At 36.4% G+C, this 21,398-nt stretch overlaps 1 long non-coding RNA gene across 1 annotated transcript in view; it reads left to right on the plus strand.

Annotated features, from left to right (window-relative positions):
- LOC150083247 (uncharacterized) overlaps nucleotides 1-21,398 on the plus strand; it is a 224,500-nt gene that overhangs the window by 128,992 nt on the left and 74,110 nt on the right. Inside the window, exon 2 of the long non-coding RNA XR_016547175.1 lies at nucleotides 5,147-5,203. This is a non-coding gene — a long non-coding RNA (uncharacterized LOC150083247). The remainder of the gene's footprint in view (nucleotides 1-5,146; nucleotides 5,204-21,398) is intronic.

Raw genomic sequence — 21,398 nt, forward strand, 5'->3', positions numbered from 1 at the left:
TGGCTTCGCTTCTTATTGGAATTAAAACACCACATTAAGTCTTCTGTGTTTTTTTTTCTTTGACTTGTTCCAGCTACCACGATGTTTCCAAAATCAATTAATTTCCCGTCTGGATAAAAAAAAAATTCTTCTAAAAGACTTTGAAGGAATATCTTTAAAAGAGGAACAGAAAATAAGTTTAAAAAACGAGTAGCGCATCTTACGATATGCAGCAGTTGGAAATGTGTAGCCACTAAGTTTGTGACATTTCCTTCCTTTCCTATCAAAAATTATGCAGAAGAAATCGCATTAAAATAATGCAGTCTTCTCGGTGGCACAGGGTTGGTAGGATTGTGTCGCCCTTAGATGGTATGCTAATGCGGCTCCTCGTTTGTTAAACAATGTAGTGGCACGAGTAGTCGCGTGCGGAGGCTCCCAGAAAAACGCCGCCCGAGAACCTATTGTACGAGAAAGTGAGATTGAGAGAAGTAAAGAAATTAAAAAATGAAACGGCGAGAGAAAAATAAAGTTGGAGGGAGGACAGGCAGACAACCTCAATGGAACCATGGACAGGCGGAGAAGGAAGAGGAAAGGGAATGTCGCAGATGTCTCGCAGATGGAAGAAATGCAACAGAAAAGAGGTAAATAAGATCGCGAAGTAAGAAGAGCGGCATAATTCCAACAGACAAGGAAATGGCTGAAGGTGCAGGACGACAAAGAAATCCGAGGGATGATTACAGAAATGAAACAAAAAAGTGATGGGTTGGAGACGGGATTTTCTTTAAGAGTTGGTGCCGAAAAAGAGAAGAGAAAATGCAGACTATACGTTTACGTTCAATGTTGATGCTTGCGATTTAAATTTATTCTAATTTTTTATTTTAATTTTTTTTGTTTATACGTTAAATTTACCGCATTAAAATTTATTGTAGCCAAAGAGAAAAATTTTACATCGTTTAAGTCATCTTGAAGAAAGTGGCAAAAAGAAAATTTCAAATTATTAATACCATCGGAACGTGCCCCTTATATTTATCTGTCTGTAGAAATGAGTACTTGTCCCATCTGTTGAAGTGAGTTCACAGGTTGGTTTGTGTTGTGTTGGCTAAGAAATCCGGAATAACTCGGGGGGGGGGGGGCTCCTGCTCCTGCTCCTGCTCCTGAGGTTGTTGCGACTGGCATCCTCTCGAAATGAGAACAGAGTTGAGAAAGTTTGTCAAGAGATCGTAGTTTGACCCTCATAATGATGGCTGATGAGTTGGTTGTGAATACGGAAACGATTCCTCAAATTCTGCATGAAGATTTAGGAAAAGGAAGGTCTTCTGCTCAAAATTTGTGCCTCACAGTTGAGCAGAAGCAACGAAAAATATCATCATGCGAAGACTTCATCCAGACTTGTCAAGACAATCCTAATATCCTCGACTGTATTGTCACTGGAGATTAGTATTGGGTGTTTTAGTATGACACAGAGACGAAGCGTCAGACATACGGTGGACTTAAAAATCATCAAGGCCCAAAAAGTTTTTCTTACAATATTTTTTGGACCTTGATGATAATTTTGAAGCATTGTCCAGAATGAACACAATGATCAGCGTCATCTTGATTCTGGACGATCGTCTTGATTGTGAAGCATCGTCTAGAATCAATACATGTGATCATGTTTTACGACGCATAGGGTGATTCACAAGGAATTTGTACCTGAAGGGGAGGGGGAGTCAATGCTGCTTCTACATACAAGTACTTCAAAGGCTCTTGAAGGGCATTTCCCTGGTGCAGCCCAATTTCGAGAGAAAGGCAGCTGGTTCTTGTTGAACGACAATGTTCCCTCTCATTCCTTTGAGCGGGAACATTGTCGTCCTGAAGGCATTGGACAGATGAACCCTCCACTTCTTTCGCTTTCCCAAGATGCCCTCAAACGAAAGAGATTTCAGAATGTTGAGGACATAAAGAAAAGCGTAACATCACCTCTTTGGACGCCTTCGCTGACTTTTGTCAGAAACCTTTAGAACGGTGTCATGAGTGGATTCAAATCAATGATTAATTTGAATAAAAATAAAACCATTTTTAAGCTACTTGTGTTTTTTTATTGTACCAATCCAGAAACGTTATTGCCACACATCGCATAATATTATTCAGTAGACTACTTGCAGATCGGGCTGTAATTTTAATTAGCAATTTTCCTATATTTTTGAAGAGTTCCGGAAATAAAAATCATGCAAATTTTCTTATATACACCTGCCAAGATAAAAGATCTTCACATTCTAAATGCATCGATTATCAATTTGAATTTACACTGAACTAAAATTCAAAATAAACTTCATTAATAATGCATATTGGCGTGGGATGGGATAGTAATGATTCCCCGAAACTTATTAAACATTGTTTTCCGTTTTTGCGTCATTCGCCAAAAGATGCAGCTGAAAGGCATCAATTATACCGCTGCTGCTGCGCATTCTCTGTATACTTCGGCGTACAATGAAGTACATCAATTATGCTAACAATGGCTCAGTACCATGTCGCCCACTTACTGCTCGCCTTCATACTGAGCAACGTCTGCAACAATGCGCGCAAGATCTAATTGTTGCAGCGGACTATGAAGCTAATGAATTAATTAAAAGCGTCAATTGGCCGCTTTCTAGCATACAATTGTTGGCCTGCAGAGTACTCTTGGTTTTGCTGTCCAAGAAATGAAGTTATTCTCTCGATTTCGAAGATATTATAACTAGAAGTTCTATCTCTTAAGTAAACTGGGAACTTAATCTCTTTTTATAGCTCAATTTGACAGCTTACGGACCTAATAATGAGGTAAGAGCCTTCATTTGTTGGTTGTTCTAGCGTGACGGGCTTTGCAATTAAGAACCCCCCGCTTTTAACATTATAATTAGATAATGAATTACATTCGTGGCTAAAGCTCTTTTCAAACAGCAGAACACACTCGGAACAAGAGCTGTCATGCTAAATCTTTTCACTTAATAATGCAGGCAACACTTGAATGCGATATTTTACATTGGCGCCGGCCGAGAAGGATCCTGGAGCAACTAGTATCCTTCAGATGGCATTTTATAGAAAAGTAATTGAGTTAGACAATGATTACATTTGCGTGCTTTCTATACTAAGAGGATTATTCGTAATCAAAAGTTAAGGAATTTATTCTAAGTTTATGTGACAGCGTTCCTTGTTCCGCCGGAGAGTTCGTAGCAGTTTCGGCATCGGGAATAACGGTATTAGCGATGCCTGTCACCTAAAACATACCAAGATTTTTCGGTATGAAATTAGCATCAGCGAAAATCTTATAAACGTGCCCGCTGTTTATAAGCGACAAGTTCCAGAAAAATTCTTCTTTCAATTGTATTGAAATGATTCTTGAAGATTATAATCTGCTTTCCCAACTAGATTATAATCTTCCTTTTACGTGTTTGGCTGTTTGAATTTGGCTGGAAAACAGCAAAGAATTTAAAGTGAAAAAGCTCAGTCATATAATTGTTGTCGAAAAGAGACGGTTGAAAACGTTACTGGCTGTGGATCCTTTTGCATTTCCCATTCTGGTTCCCTCCCACTCTACCCATACTCTATTTCATTATTCAGGTCCCATTTTACAAGAAAGAGCTGCTCTTATATTCGGATTAAATCAGAATTTACTATTTTTAGATTTCTAATAGTTGCTTTTCCATTGTGGATATTCTATCAAACTGAAATGAACTTCTCTAGAATCCCTCTGGGTTTCTGAAATTCGCCACTAGTGTTATTTGCTGAACCTTAAATGTTATTTGTCCATATACCTTTGGCGAAATAGAACTGGGCTGTAATTTTAAGATGAAATTAAAGCATAACTAGTTAACATTAAAAATGTTTGCTGTGAAATAATTAAATTTCTAATAAAGCTGAATTTAATTCTTAATAAAAAATATATATTTCACTGTTGCATCAGCAGTTTGATTAAAATCCATCCGTGTGTAGCCATTCATCATCTTAAATTCTCCGAAGCTATGATCACTGAGAGTGAATTAGGTGTACTAGAAGGACAATTCTTTCACCGTTCGTTTTAAAACGCTGTTAAAACCTTTGTTTTCATCTTTGAAATCGAAAAAATGCATTCCAGTACAGAAGAGAACAGAAGATGTTATATGCAAATACAACCCTTTATTTTACTTCTGGGCTCCATCCATTTCTTTTTAATTTACATCAACACACCTGTTTTTTTTCTAGTCAACTCTCCACTGGCGATCTGAGTTGTTATCCTCTTCCATAATAATATGGAGAGGATCTTAACTTAGATACCTTTCCCATATAACCGGTGGAGGGTACGTGGACTTTTCCTGTAGGATATGGGGTTGAGCAGGGTGACTATCTCTCCTGCCACTAGCCTAATAGCACTCCCTAATTTTTCGACCCTCCTTTCGCTCCTTAATTCACAGTACTGCGATCAAACATACAAGTTTCTTAAAACTACTTTTTAAATACTTATAAAATATGTTTCAGAAATTCAAAAAAATTCCCTCTAGTGTTTAAAAATGCCAAAGTTGGTACACGAGCCTGGTGGTCTCTATCTTCCTATCATCAAATGAATGAGATCTATCGATATGCTTAAATATTTGATGGTATCTGAAGTCTTCCGGGTACTAGAGAAAACACCGCGAGCGTAATGTAGCTGAGCTCTTCTCAAGAATGAAAACAAATCTAAGGTCACCCTTACTAGGAGAAGGTTTAATGATTAAACTGATACGTAGAGAAATTTGAATGGATTATACATCCAGGGCAAGGATGGTGTGGAACCTCTCTTCATTAAATATCGAGTTTATCTTTGAGCTCAGCTGAACGTGAGACACTTTCTTTTCTTCAAAAGATTAATCAAGGAGTTATTAGCGAGTAACAAAGACAAAAATAAAATTTCATTACTTTCACTCTGAAACCAGGTTACTCCCATAGATTAATCCCCTTAAATTAGAATACCTGCTGTTTACTCCTCTAACATAAATTCTAAAGACGGTTTTTGTTTGCCAGTACTGTATTAAAATTAAAATAAGGTTTTTCCGATTTTAAAATTTAAGAAAACTTGTTTAATTATCTATCTCACACACGTAATCAGAGACAGAGAGAAAGAGAATATTACAAAAATTATAAGTATATAATATTAAATTCCTCTGTGATTAATTGCTAATAATTTCCATTTCAGAAAGTGAGTTCCTTTTTAATGCGAATCCCCAAGTCTTAGGAAAAACTCAAGATAACTGTAAGTACAAAACTTTTGTATTTGTGTATTTATTATTCATTGTTTTGATTTGTTCATAAAGTAAACAATATATATTCCACCTAACTGCTTTAAAATGGTGTTTGTAGAATTTATGCGTTGTGCAAGAATTTAATTAAAATAGCATCCCTCTCTTTCTGACTTCGAATGTATTGTTAATCACACAAAATTCCATTTTGTATAGTTGACAATCTCTTACGAGAATCCAAGGAGACATTCATTTCCAGAAGCGTAGTATTGGTTGTCATAAAAATAAAAGAGAAGCATTTGTTTTCTTCAAAACACAAATTCCGCTTTAAAAGTCTTAAAGGTTTCTCTTTAAAATGAGAGCACGTCAGCCGTTATTTAAAATCAGAACTTGTAGAGTTTGAAAGGAATTTTCATTCTCGTGGCAACTTCCCCCAATATATCGAAGTTTGCTGTACCTTATGAGGCAAAATCAAGTGTAGGCCAAATATAAGATTCGAAATCGTTTTTTATAGAAAAACTTGGAAAATATTGATCGTGTGTTGGTAAAATATTATGGTAATATCAAATTTTGTAATAAAATTATAGATATTCATATTGGTTCATATTTTATTAGTTTTTTTGTTCTCTATTCGAATAAGGATCGCTATAAATATGCATTTGACCATTTTGTTTTTCGTTTATGCAAACTATAATCCAAATATATTCGTGTGGGCAACGTCTAGCGGTATTTTTATTTTGCTATAACAATAATTCTGTTTGCTATAATAATATACAAAGAATGTCTAAAGAATCTTATTCGAACCGGAAGAGGGCTGATTAAATTGTCGGTTGTGTAAACTAGAGCTATCAAAATCAGTTTTATTCTTCAGAGAATTCCAACCCACGACCAAATCTTCCTTCTCTAATGAAGTATCCAACATTGCGACGTCAAGAAATGTTTAACCCCAAGTACCGTGTTTTTGTTTATCTTCCCTCTTTTTCTTAAAGTGAAGTTTTTTTCAGGTAATGGGCATAGAGAGACAAATCATTTCTTTCCTCCGAGTAAACGCTGCCATCAGTTTACCACCCCATTTACTTCAAATGACCTTATTTTGTCTAACGCTGATGGGCGGATATGCCCTGTACAACCCCTTGGATTGATGTTATCTAGCAGTTTTAAGCGTGTACCGAAATATTCTTTTATGTCTGTAGGTGATAAAGATTTGCCTCGAAATGGCCCGATATTGTGTGTGTGGGGGGGGGGGTCAAATTACTGTGTAGACTTTCCAGAACCAAAGAAATTACTAGGAAGCAGTTAGACTGAATGGCCCGCTCTTGAAGTCTGCAAGAAATCGAGTAAAAAATTGTTTAATTTGTTCCGCTCTGTTTCTTCGAAAATTTCGGAATGCAACTTGTTGTATAGGGGGCGCTCGTAGATATTAATAGTTATCGTATTGAAAACACTGGGCATATCATAAGTTTAAATACAGTGGCATACAAGTTTTTGGAAAGCAGATTGTCTGGACTAAACAAAGAACTTGCAGACAGCAGATAAACACCACTAAAGATCTATGTGGTGTATATCGTTCGCTTTAGTTTATATCACTTAATGTATTTTATAATAATGCGAAACTTTGAATTAGTGGTAATGAAACGTAAAAGCGTGTTTATTCACTTTTCGAACCACTGACAACTCTTTGAACTCTTGTATATTATATCTTGTTTTCGATTACAGCTTTTATGCTAGAGTTTATTTATGTTCACGTTATATTAATATCTTTATATTTAAGTGAGATATGATTGCTTAGATTGAGCACCGAAGTAGCTAAGGCTATGAGAAAATGAAAATGCGATTTTAATAATGCGAACTCATTCGAAAAGTTGGATAATGGACATGCTGTTTCACTGCTTAACTACTGTGTAATGCGGTGAGAACACATGTACAGGGGAAGTTGGTGTATCATTCTTATTTCTAATACACGTTTGCGTTATTTTTTTTCTTTTAGAAACCGTTATGTTTTTCAATTAATCAAATTAATTAAAAGGGAACACACGACGAAGTATTAAATATCATATAAGATGTTTGTACTACACGGTCATAAAAAGTAGCCATGATATAGTTATTTACGAAGAAATTAAAATTGGCCTCGAATTTATTAAAATTCTCTTAAATATTCACGTTTTATGATTAAGTAAAAGTTCATTGTATTTCTTTCATTCTGCTATTATTTGTAATCACAAAATTTTGGTAAGTGCATTTATATTAGGTTTTATATATTATATTATTTTGTTACTAATAATCGAAATAAAAAGCTGTTTATTAAACAATTTGCATAATACTTACAGATAATCTACATAATGACCTTCAAATACCATGTATAGTGAATGTTTTGTTCTTAATTTTTGCCTTGTTCGCTTTAATCAGCATTATAGAAAGATAATTGCGTTTTCTTGAACGCAGTTCATTAAAGAAATTGCTGTTCTTAAGAAAACTACTTCATAGAGTTAAGCACTTGCATAATTCTGTAATGAAGTCTCGTGCCTTCGCATTTCTTTACTTGAAATATAGGTGATCTTTGCCACTCGTACATACTGGCACGGAACTTGTGTTATGGGGTTATTCCTATCTTTTCTTTTCTTTGGGGGGAGGGAATAGTGTCCCTCCTGCTCCTGTATAATGCTTGTTTTTTTTTTTTAGCATTTCTTATTAAACTGGGTTTAACTCAAGAGATCCGTAAATTTGTTGGCTGATGATATTAAATGCAAAGCACAAATGAAAATTTTAAATGTTTTGTCTTTGTATCTATAACATCGTACTGGTTTTGATAATTTAGGTTTATTTATTAGGCTCAAATCCCTGCTTGAACAATAGCTATGATCGCTGTTTTGTTTGCACCATATTGGATTGTTGCACAGATTTCTGTGCAACAATCGTCAAAATCATTGTTGCACAGCAATTTGTGCAACAATCATTTTAATGATTACAAGACTATCTGGAATTAATTTTAATATGTACTTAATGGATCATGAAGGGGAGTCTACTCTAATCGACCATTAGTTATTATGACATTGTTGTAAACAGTTAGATACAAGAAACAACTTTGACATTAATCACCTTGACAACTTTAAACGTGAACGCCAGCGTCTCTAAACATCGTTGTTGATCAACCCAACAATATTGAATATTTACCACTATAGATAGAGGTACTGTACTTTTAAAATGACAATGAAACGACCCACCACCAATGTGTGAGAGAGTGGACCTGTGGTGTAGACGACGTTCTCTAGGCATCGTCACACTTGAAAACAAATATACGCCAGTTCACATATACCGAATGACAAAAAGGAACTTTATTCTCTCTAAAAAACTACATTTTTGAGATGATGCATAGTTTCTTTTCTCACATAAACCATCTCATAAATGCCTGAATTATTCACCAGTGGCCCCGCAGTCTAGGGTAGCCATAATCTTCTAGTTATGATTCTTAAAAATTGAGACATATTTCTTTTCAGACTCATTATGATTGCACTTTAATAATCGCAACAATTTTGATTTGTTCTGCTCACTTAAACCTCTTTTCATAGATATTCCTGGATATTTGTCATTTACTGATAATTTATTTGTAGAGGGTTCGTTTGCCAGTATAACAAATAGAGAATTTTAGCGACGCATCAGAACCTGATAAACTACATCTTTGGCTGAACTGGTCCTCCCTTCTCTACCCACCACATTTGTAGAACGGCAGAGTAGAGCGCTATAGGATATTTGAGCTCCTCATCACGTACAAGAAATGGCAAGAGTCAGCTCAGCTAGTCGTTTAACTAGCTCATTTGACCTTTAGTAGCAATGAGTCGCTACGAACTGAAGATACTAATGCGGTACTGCCAGTACCGCATTAGTCATCTTCAAGTAAGATGATGGATTCCTATCTATGATTAGAAAACTATAAGAGTTGTACGAATGAAAATTATACCATTGTTATGTAAAATATTATCTCTATAAATAGTTGCTTATTGTTTGCAATAAATGTAGACTGCAGCGATTACGTATATTGCTGAAGATTTTTGAAATACTTTATTAAAGCACTTGCCAAAAATATGTTTTATCGAGAGATGATATTTAATCAGAAAACAAACGAAATATGAGTTGGCTTATTCGAAAGAGTGACGCCATGTGCAATTTCTCAGCCCTTAGTTTTCGCTTCCCGAAGCAGAACATTTGCTGATATCAGTCAAAATCACGCTATGATATTATTGGACGATTCGTTGACAGTCAAGCTTCGCAATACATGTATCTGATTCGTTGCCGCTAATCATGACTGACAGCTACTGTCACTCAAATTACACGTCATATTAGACGCTGTACCGAATTCCTGTAATATAGCGTAACGTAATGAATCGTTGCGTACGATTGAATGGCAATTAATTGTCTATAATATCAACTACTGTAAAAACAGACTGTGGTAAAGAAACATATCGTAACTTATTTTATTTATAAACAATAAGAAAGTCAATATTAAAGAAACATATAATTTTTATTCTTATTTACTGGCGGGTGATCGTGGTTTTAAAAAATTCAGCTACTCTCTTTCAAATTTTAGGTAACCTAACCTTCTTTTTCAAACAAATAGAACTTCATAGCATTTAATGAGATTCTCGGCCTTTTGGCTAAGATCAAAGTGTTGTATTTAATGAGCTTCCTGTTATTTCTAATAAAAAATAATCGGAAGCTCAAATGTCACAAGTAGCAAGTGTTATAAAGCATATTAAAGAAGTAATAAAACGCATTTTTCCAGATGTCAGTCTCTTGATAGCTATTAATCACACCATGACGTGGGAAGTTTAAACATCCACTTCTGTGTGGAAACCTAGAACAGCACAGTACCAAGTCATCCACCAACACTCTTAAACAAAGGATAATATACTAGCACTCTAATCCCAAAAGGTAGAATGCGTTGTAGCGAGTCGATTTTATGTAATTGGCGTGAGGTAACTAGAACAAATCGGGCGTTTCAGCAGAATATGGAATACATTAGCGACACAGTTGGATGTGACCGTAATGCCTAATTGTCAGATCGTTGCGAATTATGCTCAAATATCTATCTGCATGCCTATAACCATCCTACGGATATCTTAAACGATATTTCAGATTTCTTTATAAAACTAAGACGTTTAAAAGCAGATATATTGGCATCTAGTGTTCACTGACGTGATTTTTGCTTTTATTATTAATATGGAAAAATACAGCTTTGAATAAGAATAATCTACATACAAATGGAGGCATCTTGTAGCTAGAAAGCTCTCCTATTTAGACAGTTATGGCACACTGTCATGTATAGCCTCTTTCAGGTACGCTGGTTCATCATATGCACTCAGACATTACACGGGTAGCTGACACGGTGGTTTACCCTGCTGACGTGAAAGCAGGCATCCGCTCTTACATCACACGAGCCAGATACAGCCACTTTCCTGAACTTTTTTCAGTGTGTGGACAAACTAGTCGATCTCTGGTGACAGTTTCGTAGTTTTTCATCCCATGAAACAGGCAAATTGGCCATAGAATAGCCGTTATTTATAGACACGATATACGGGGGAGGGTCTCATAATCTGAGTTGTCTCTGTACTCTTCCAAAATAACTCGCATTAAGGCACTTGTAGTACAAATATTTTGAAAAATAGCAATTAAGGAAGCCATAACCTAAACTGTTGAAAACGAACCAACCATTATGAGCTCTGAACATAAATAGAACAGCGATATATACGAATGAAATTGAAAAGTGTATTTTAATACTTTCAGAAAGATTATTTGCACGATACTCTTTCCTTCTCTTCTTCTTGTATCTCTAGTTAGCGAGTTTGGATTTGTATCAGCTTGGTCCTGATTATACTTAAACTCGGAATTAGTCACGGTGAATTCTATCTGCACGTGGGTAAACTTTACACAGACGAATGGAATTTCAGTTTAAGTGGCAACAGAACTTTAAGTTCGCAGTCGAAAACCAAGTGGAGTGTTTCTAATGACTAAGAGCAGTCTGTCGTTACAATCGATTCAACAGCAGATATCCGAGTTCATACAAGAATCGCCGAAGTGTTTTGAGATGTAGATTTTGTAGCGGCTTCAATCGTACATTGGACTGAAATGATAAAGAGCAGCACGCTTTTAAAGCGTATACACAAGGCGCCGGGAAGATTTTTTCTTTAGTTAAGATGCTTGATAGTTTGGTTGTGGAGTCTATCAGTGTTACGAACTAAGAATTTCACTCAAAGTGAGCTTCATTGAAAGATATCAGGAAGGTTTAAGAAAGAAAGTTTGTTTCGGGATACTTTTTTAAAACTTTAACAGTTGAAAAATCAATCCCTTAACCTGCATTTGCATATTGAATTACCTCACCGAGTAAGAGTAATAGTTACAAAACAAACCTGCTCATTCACACTTCTAAATTATTAAGATTGTGATGATTGATATCATCAGTTTCATTCGAGAATAAATACGTTATACTTAAAAATTTATATATAGTTATTTCTAATATGGAAAAGAAACGAAGTGATTATGGTGGTTGTTTATAAAGTAGTGGCAACACGACAAAAAAATAGCATTAATTAATTGGCAGTTATAGTCTCTCAAAGCAATCTAAATTCCTCTGTACAGTTCTATCCAAAATATGCAAGAGACGTCTGACACCATCAGAAGCCTCTTTTGTTTAATATTAATTTGGAAAAAATTTGTTTTTCGCAATATGTCGCACGTTGGGCGAGAGCGTTGACCTGTCCATATCGAAGGCACTTCATCCACCTGGCCATTGTACGTTAGGGGAATACATCATGCATGCATACTTTCCGTTAACCGCAAAAAAATTCCTCTTCGAAAATTCCCATGCGAATTTAATCTTTATCCAAGGATATTGATCTTCCATAAGCATAGCTCAGAACATCTGCGGCACGCACTTGTACTTCTCTGTCCATCGGAGCAATTTTCTCATTCACGGATACTTTCAAAACTGATGCGGCTGTTCAGCTATCTTCTTTTTTTTTTTTTTTCTTTTTAAGAATGATTCCAAACTCATTTTGGGGCATTCAGCACGGGTTAGTTGGGGTCTATCAAGCTTATCTATGGCCCACGTGCACGTGCTGTATACGGCAGTGGCCAGGCTTTCCAGGTGATCACCTGGAAAGCCTGCCCAGTTGTTTCTTAACCACTTTGCCACCTTTCTGCTGGCAAAAGTGGTCAAAAACAGCTAAACACAACACACACGCACTGCGCAAACATGGCATTACACACATTTCTTGCCTTTTCACAGAGATCTGTATCATAAGAGTGTGCTGCGGCGGAGTTGAACTAACGTTCGGGATAAGATACTATACGTCTCCTTTTATACGTAGAGTTCCGTGTGATTCTTGCTCACCAACTCAGAAGTGTTGCCACTACTTTTTGATCAACCCTTGTAGTCTCTACTGCGTTAGATGGACTTAGTTTCTGAGTCATTTGGTTCGAGTGAACTGTCAAAGACCCGAGGAATGTCCCTAGACAAATGGTTTTGCCAGGGACATTCCTAGACAAAACACGGCTGTAGCTAGTTCATCTTAGACAGAGGTTTCGAATTTTTTCCTCTTTAATACATGCAAGCTGAGCTGGTTTAATGATTCCAGATCACCTTACCTTAAACAACCCAAACCAGATCAACTATTTAATCAAGCCTTGGTAGGTGTTGGGAAATATCTTAGAGAAGAACCTTTTTAATGTTCATACTTTGCTCCTAAAAATCCTGGTTGCTGTGGTTATGTTTCTAGGCTGCTTCGATGTGAAGGACGATCTTCACATCGAAGATCGTCCTTCAAAAATGGAGGTCCTGTCAGATCATTTTCTAATTTTCCAATATGAAAACCGCAAGGCGACAAATCTAAACTGAACGAAGGACAATCCGCAAATGCTGCAATTTTGAATCCCGTATTGTCTCTGTTGCTGCACATACAGGACACCCAACGTGCCCTGTGTGCTCGACACCAACGTTCATTGAAAGCATTAAACAAGTCCCGAAATTCACATCCATGGCGTGGAGTAATTTAAATGTGTACATCGAACTCTCTTAGTGGCTCATCGTCTTATAATTGAGGATAATAAGGAAATATATATTATGTCTATGGAATAAGCAGATTGGAATATGCCAAATAGCGTGGCACACTCACATACACCTGGGACTGCTCGATCCTTTTTTTTAGAATAATGGACAAGATAAAAAAATCCAAGCAAGAATAACAAATGCATGGGAAGGCTTTTTGGTCTCTGGATCAATTTATAAAAAGCGACTTTCCATATGCCTGAGAGGAAGTTCATGAATATATGCATATTCTCTGTTTTGTCTAACAGCGGGCATACCTGGTCAATGCCTAAACAAAAGGCGGAAAAGTTGTCAGTATGCCAGATACCGATAGAGGGAAGTTTGTTGAATGTCGCTAGATGGTATATTGAAATTTGAAATGAAAATGTAAGGAAACGCATAAAAATTAGAAGATGTAATGACAAAATCGTGAGTTTTATTGGACGAAGTGCCCTTGTACATGCACTCGGGTAGCAGGAGAATGAATATGAATTCGAACAAACCGAAAGAAAAGTGATGGAAGATGTTAAAGAAGACAAAGGCTAAAATGAAGAATTTTGCATTGCCCATCCACTACTGCTTGAAGAAAAATGTCGGATGGGAAAAGTTTGAAATGTTTTCCTGAAGGATCAATAGATCCTATTCTTCAAAACTGGATGTATCATTTAATGCAATTTTAAGAAACTTACAGTTTATTTAGATTATAAAACCCAATTATGGAAAGTTGCTATGATCATCACATCTGTTTTCGATTTTTTCGATTTCCCTATGAACCGTTCTAATTAATTAAGTGTATCAGATTGGCGTCCATATCTTTCACTTTAAAAATCATCTTTCACGCATTTATATTAAAATTTATAAATTTGACATTTTGGTTTGTGTATTGATAAAAGATTCTCGACAGAGCTGAAAATTACCCAGGTGCTATTGCACGTCATATACAAGTCATTATAGTTTTAAACACTACAAGATAATATAGAATAAAAAGGTTAAGTAGGATTTAGGAACCCATAAGTTACAGTCTTCTGTATTCATGTTTATTCGCAAATTTTTCATACGCAAGCTTTCACTAACAGCAAACGTACATCTTCAATACACCGAAATGGTTGAACTAACATGGTTTAAATTATTCAACTATTTGAAATTGCAAGCAGATATGGACAAGATATACAGTAATTATGCTACTCAGCTAATTCACAAAGATATGCTACGATTTTACTGCAAAAAAACCCGATCCAATGGATGGATGGATCCTTTGTGTTCTATCACTCTGGGCATTGTCTGTGATCCTTTTCTGTTTGCTAAATCAGCGACAAATGGGACCAGAGACTTCATGGTTAATCTTTGCCGAGATAAAATATTTAAGAGAGGAAAAGCAAAGTGAATTGTGTGTAAACTTACAAAATCGTTGTCTTTTATGGTAATATCACATCAACTAAGCGAATATTTGTATGTGATGCCTTTTCTTTTCGGGCCAGCACAATTTTGCTTGTGTCAATATTAATACAGTCGTATTGATGCAATGTTCTACAGCTTTCTCCTGTTATGAAACTACCTAAATATACATTATATACGTTTCAGTACTTCCACTTTTATAATTCGCTACACCATGCTGCATTCTCGCAGAAAATCATTAAAATCAATAAGATAGAAAGGGCCCAGTAAAGCTTATTTTGAAATTCCGTGGCTCTGTCCAATACTATCCAGCCAGATATTTATAATACTTCATTTTTCTCACTTATAATTCGTACCTTAGAGTTCACAGACTTCAGTTCAATATAAAACTGAATGGTTTGAACTTCAACTCAACGATAAACGACATTTCTTTATTATTACTTTTATTTTGATCTTGTGACTAGTGGAAACAAAGTTCTACGTATTGTTTATCATATTTTAAATCACTGGAAGAGTGTGCTTATTTTTAAACCTTTATAATATTAATTATAATTAATGTTATAAATAAAAACAATATTTCGTATTCAATATTTATATTTCAACGCAATACTTAATTTCATTTATAATTTTCGTCATTGCAATACACGCACGTTGTAATATAATTTAAATTATAATGTTTTTCTAAAACAATCTGCAAAAGGATACGAGAGGTGTTACATTTATTTAATGTGTATACACAGTATTGCTGTTTTGAATTTATTGAAATTTAAGATATCTTTAAAAAATTTTAAATTTAATGTGGTATATTTAAAAACAATATTAATTAATATTATTGTTTTTAAAGATATAATAGCACGATTTCGTACAATGTTTAGATTTGTAAATGCCAAAAAAATATCGAAAGCCCTGCTCTAGGGGTTAAAGGTTTCTCAGTGAACAAACTGCCGAATAAATTTGGTCTTATTTTAAAAGAATACTTCCTTATAGGATAAACCTGTTCAGTTTCACTGCTTCAGTGAACGCATACATGATTAGTTGCCTAATTACATTGAATTCGGTAGCACCACTGTTACAGTGTGTTACACTTAAACAGGCGCGAGCTACCGAAAACCCCATCCGCGAATTGCTGTCAGTAGACAAACAGTTCCTAATTTTTGCTCTTAAATGTTTAATTATTCAGCGGATTTCCCCAAAAGAAGTGATGGCAAGGACTACTTTCCTCTGCCAAGCACAATCTGTGTGCCTAAAGGGACAAATTTGTTTGTTTGCGAGCGTGCACATTTGCTCAGTAATTGGTCTGTAGGGGAAGTTAAATTCTTGGTGGCGAATCTTAAGAATCAACCATCACTTAGACATACCCACAGGGGAGTTTGATAGTGGGCTCGACTGAAATTGTTGCCCAAGTTTAACTCCATCTCGCTGGGAATTGGTATGGTGGCAGTAAACAAAACTAACCAATCCCTTCTTCGATGCAGTCTGTCCCTGTTTCGATTGCTTTCGGAGTGTCCTAAAGAGAAGGAATGCTGTTTCTATTACTCGCATTCCCTTCTCTTTACTGTTTAATAATGATAGAGTTCCACAGGGCACTCATCATTTACAGCAACATCGAAATAAGAACAACTCAGCTAATGGACAAAGAAGTCAGTTCCGTTGGACAAATTATTGAAATGTACTAAGAAGTTTGTTGATTTTTTATCATCACATAGAAATATACTCCCTCGTAGAATTAATAGATGGCGCTTCTTCAAGTCGTAGGGTATGGTATAATTTTTTCTTCTCGCGTTTCACTGCTCCTTATATTAAAGATGAGCAGAAATTGTTAATATTTGGTATATTAACAGATAAACTCAAAAGGTGAATGCGGAAGCTTTCATCTTTTGAATAGGTCCGCACTCGCCCCGCCACTTGTTCAGCGAACTTTCAAGAAGTGGCAGACCCTTGCTGTGACCTTGCTACTCGGGATCATCTTTAAAGTTTTTCCGTCCCATGGAAGATAAAAATCTCCCTTTACCACTTGAAAACCCTTAACCCTTACAGAGACTAATAGTAGTCGCTCAAATAAAACAAAGACCCGGACCTTTTATTTAAAAACTTTGGTTCTCACTGAACGAATGATCACATCTGCTGAACAGGTAACGACACCCTTTTTGCAAGTACAGAAGTCGGACACTGAATGCAAGTTTGGAGTGGTAGCTGTAGTTTGCTTGCTGTAAACATGTAAAGGCCTGAAAATGCTGTACTCAGCGCGTGATAATGCAGTTTAATGAGTACATAGGTCATTTATCGCCTGTGGTGACTATACGAAACGGATTGTTTGAAACGTTCCATGGCTTTTCAACTGTGTTCATATAAGGATATCAGTCCACCCAGGATTTATCACGTCCATTTTTCTCCACAAAAATGTGAAACTTCACATAACTCTTGATAGTCAGGCTCGGCTGCAGCGGAAGGAAGTGCTTAAGCAGCCCTGAGACTACCCTTCGGACCACGACACCTTCAACTCCTAAAAAAAGGGCCTTCAAAGTCGTTACTCGAATAATGAGGCGAAGGCACACATTTGGGCCGATATCTCAGTCTTTAACCAGGTACATCTATTGACCGTTTATTGGTTCACTGAGGATAGTAAAAGTATAGTTTTGGCCCGCCTCTTCGCGGCGTGAACGGGTACTTGGAGCACCCTCCTGCTGATTGCTGCTTCTTGGTAGTAAATTAGTCAGAAACAACTGAATAACATAACACTGCACTCCTTTCTGGATATCTTTCAGAGTTTTGTATTTGTCACAGAACTAATATTCAGCAGTGGCCCAACATAAGCCACGACACATATTCACGTTTAAGAAGTGTGTTTTCATTTAAACGGCCCTTTATAAAATCGCTCGCCAAAATTGATGTAAAATTGCTCGAACATCACGAAGATGATGTAAATCAGTTGCATCGTCTCTTTCTTCTTTTAAAAAATGTCTGCAGTGTTGCACATTTCCTCGTGGCAGCCGCGATACTAAAAGTATTTAGTTACCGTGAAATCCAAGAAAAGTGGTTCAACAAGACCACGCGAACTGATGCTGGCCCCCACTCCAACACCTGGCAGATTCGCATGCTTCGTCACTAAATGGCAGGATTAGAAACAGTCTATCACTCACTACACTGTTGATCCTGTTTACATGACCATTCAGTTTGAGGTTTGCTTCATCTGGCCACATAATCTTATTATTTATAAGTCATATCCGTCTACTAATCACTCCGAACATTTCACTCGGCCGCCTTAAAGTCCTTCGATCACTTTAGTTCAGGAATTTACCACTGTCAAGAAGAAAGATAAACATTCGATTTACTCTCAGATCTTATCGACACCATTTAGTGTTCTCTGTTTCGCCATCTTCCACTGTTGCCTTCGTGCTCATTTTTAGCTGCGCCTTTATCGTTAAAATACGAAGAATGTAATCCACCCTCGATCCTCTGAGTGCAGCGTACTTCTTCAATGTCCCGTCCTGCATCTTTGAACAAATGAATCGACTGTATTTCTAAATGCGAGCAGTTTTGAAAGCTTAAACTATACGTGGTGATTGGCTTTATGCTTTGTTGTTGCATTTTTTCTAGGAGTGTTATTTGTTCTCTGTAAATTTAAACCAAATTGAATACATAACAATATATTATTCGTTTTCCTTATGTTTATTTACATTTAACCTAAATTATTAAGCCACGAAATGTTGTTTCATTATTTCGACAAGACCTTGGTCCTCTCTAGTGCACATATTGCAATGGAGTACGTGTTCCAGCCTTTTTCAAGCCATCTCTCATTAATTAATGAAATTTGACCTTCCTGGATCGCTTTATTCCTTTGTTAGATTTTAATCCATACTCTTTAACTCCATTTATATCTGCGCTGCCGCATATATGGTGACTTCAAAAGGGGCTGCTCTTTCACTTAATATGATCAATCCCACTACAAAGGGGAGACCGACAAAGCAGATTAACTTGTGTGAACCGAACCTTGCCTTCCCCATCCTTCGATATCTATCGTTGATATTTCCATGTGTTAATCCGTATTAAGCTAGTGAACGCATGACCTATATGTTTTAAGGAATTGTTTTCGGGGATTATACTTATCCTACGCCTACAAGAAGATAAATCCCTGGCTGCTCTAACTTAGTCCCCTCCAGTGCACATATTGCAATGGGGTACGTGTTCCAGCCTTTTTCAAGCCATCTTGAAAGCCCTCTTGCTTTCTATAACCATTTCATGCCTACACGATTTACAGAAATTTATGAATAAATTCGTACAAGTCGCGCGGCTATTGCTTCATATTGTGACAGGAAGCTGATAAAAGTATTTAAATTATAAGAAATGTAAATATAATACAGATAAATAAAATATAGAATAAATATAAAATAGAGTTCATTCCTCTACATACATAAATCCTGAATAACAGTCATTAGATTTAGAAGTGTTGACCTATCATTATATTACTCGTAGATTTTGCTTTCCATTCCTCCAGCAGCTACAATATTTATGTAACACATGGAAACGATTATTAGTTTCTAAAGATATGCTGATCTAGCGATGCAATGTTCAATTTATTTTAAAGGATTCAAACTAATGCCTTATATATGCAAAAATTTTGGTCCGTGGTATTTTATCGGCGCCTCCTGAACCCACTACACTACATGGCCCCGGTGCTTCTATTAAAGCTTAGGAGGAGACGCTGAGGTAATTTATCTGCTTCAAGAAACAGCCGCTGCGTTGAGAAGCGGTGAGGCTTACTTAGGTGTGAAACTGGGAATAGTTCGCCATTACTGGGTTAGCTTTTGTAAAAGACCGAGAAGTTATATGCAGTGGCAGAAGGTTGAAAGGGGAGGACTCTTTGTTAGTGTCTTGGAATTATCGGAATGAGGTGTAAATTAATATTTTTTAAAAAATTCCGTGGTCAGGAGTTCGGAATTTTGCGTGTACACATATGTTCAGAAGTAATAGGGAACCAACAACTGGTGCTCGTGTTTTATTCATTCAACCCTCTTTGGAAATTCTAAGCTGGTTGAACGATACCTGGATGTATTATTTGGAAAGGAAATAATGGTCCATTCTTTGGTCTGAAAACTTAAGTGCGATGGCAAGGCTATCCTTAGAGTCTACCCAAGATGCAGAACGCTGTATTCGTTAAATCATTGGCGATTTTTACTTTTCCAGCGATCGTAAGCCTTACATCATGCTGCATTATGATCCTGCTGAACTTTCCTGATAAACGTGAACATCCATCTTAGACTTGACTTTCCAACTAAGTATCAAACGGATGCTTGAACTAGCCAAGTGTCGATTTCTTTCGTGGCATCTTAAGTGCACCAAGATACACCTCCTCCTAATCACTTTTATGGAACTGTGTGCAAATGAAGTTGCAATTTAGGTACTTAATATTACTTCACCTATTATTGGATTCAGATATTAATCTCAGAAAGGTATTTCTTCCTCGTTCTCTCTCTCGCACACGCATGTTGTTAATCAGTATCTGACTTTCTGTCAGGATCTAGGTTAAAAGTAATACTTCATATTAATTTAACTGGAGTTGGCAGTTGAATGTGTTTTATTCATTTTGAAAGATATTTCCTGGTACATAACTAGGTTTGATTTAAATGAAATTTGTTTTAAATTTTAAATCGTATAATCAGAAACATATAAGTGTATTTCAATCGTGAATGTCCCCACTACACTCCACGGTTTTCTTTCCGCTCTGAACTAATGCGTGTATTCCTCAAGAGATTTCTTTTGGTTTCTGTCTAAATTCTTAAGTTTTGATTATATTCGTGATCTTGATCTGATTCAAGATTACATAAATAACTCAATACTTCAACTCTTTAACTAATTGGAAAAGAAAGTTCATAATTTAACTTAGTATCAGAATGGGAACCCCTAAGATAGTAAGTGGGTCTCAACGGGAAAAAAAAATAAGGATAAACGTGGAGGGGCAACCACTTTGGGAATGGCATTTTTAATAATCTCGTAAAAATACTCAGTCGTATGATTTGAACAGTATTTCTTTATAATGCGCTTATCTATAATATTTATAATGTTTTTCCATACTTTATCAAAATGGAAATTGGTCTTATGAAATCACCACGTCTGCGTGTGTGATTTGTCCCGCTTCAATCCCAACCAAAGTTACAGTGCACTTGAGGGAGTTCTATGGTACCCGGAAAAACGTGTCACTTCGAAATAAGATGGCGACAACTGCAATTATAAGCACTATTCATCTTGATCCCGAGTTTGCAGTCTAATGAATTTTACATGAGAGGAGAGCCTAAAATATCTTGACAGGGATGTTTTTATTTCAATCTGCGATCTTTAAACACAAATGAAGAATAGCCATAAATCTCCAATGGAGAAAGGCTCCATTGGAGAAGAGACCAGCAGCCAGTTGTGATCTGAGGTGCCTAGAGGACCATTCCACCTCTATCGTGTACTTAGAAGAGTTGTTTGTGAGAAAAAGGGTATTGGCTGTGCGGCTAGGATTGTCTGGTAGGTAAATAAACAATCTGTGCGAAGTCATTAGAGATTGTGAAAGCCTCTGCATCTCGACCAGCTGGGTCCGGAAGTCAGCTGGAGTTGTGAACATTAAAATCGCCAAGGAAAATTACCTCACTGTTAGGAAAGTTGGACTGGAGAAAGTCGAGTTTCAAAGTAAGGATGTCAAAGAGTCCCAAGTGATTAGTGCAGTTGGGAGAACAATAGAGGCAACAGATAAATTT

The sequence above is a fragment of the Mastigoproctus giganteus genome, chromosome 7, assembly GCF_048544385.1.
Source record: "Mastigoproctus giganteus isolate SK-2022 chromosome 7, ASM4854438v1, whole genome shotgun sequence".
Taxonomy (NCBI): Eukaryota; Metazoa; Arthropoda; class Arachnida; order Uropygi; family Thelyphonidae; genus Mastigoproctus; species Mastigoproctus giganteus.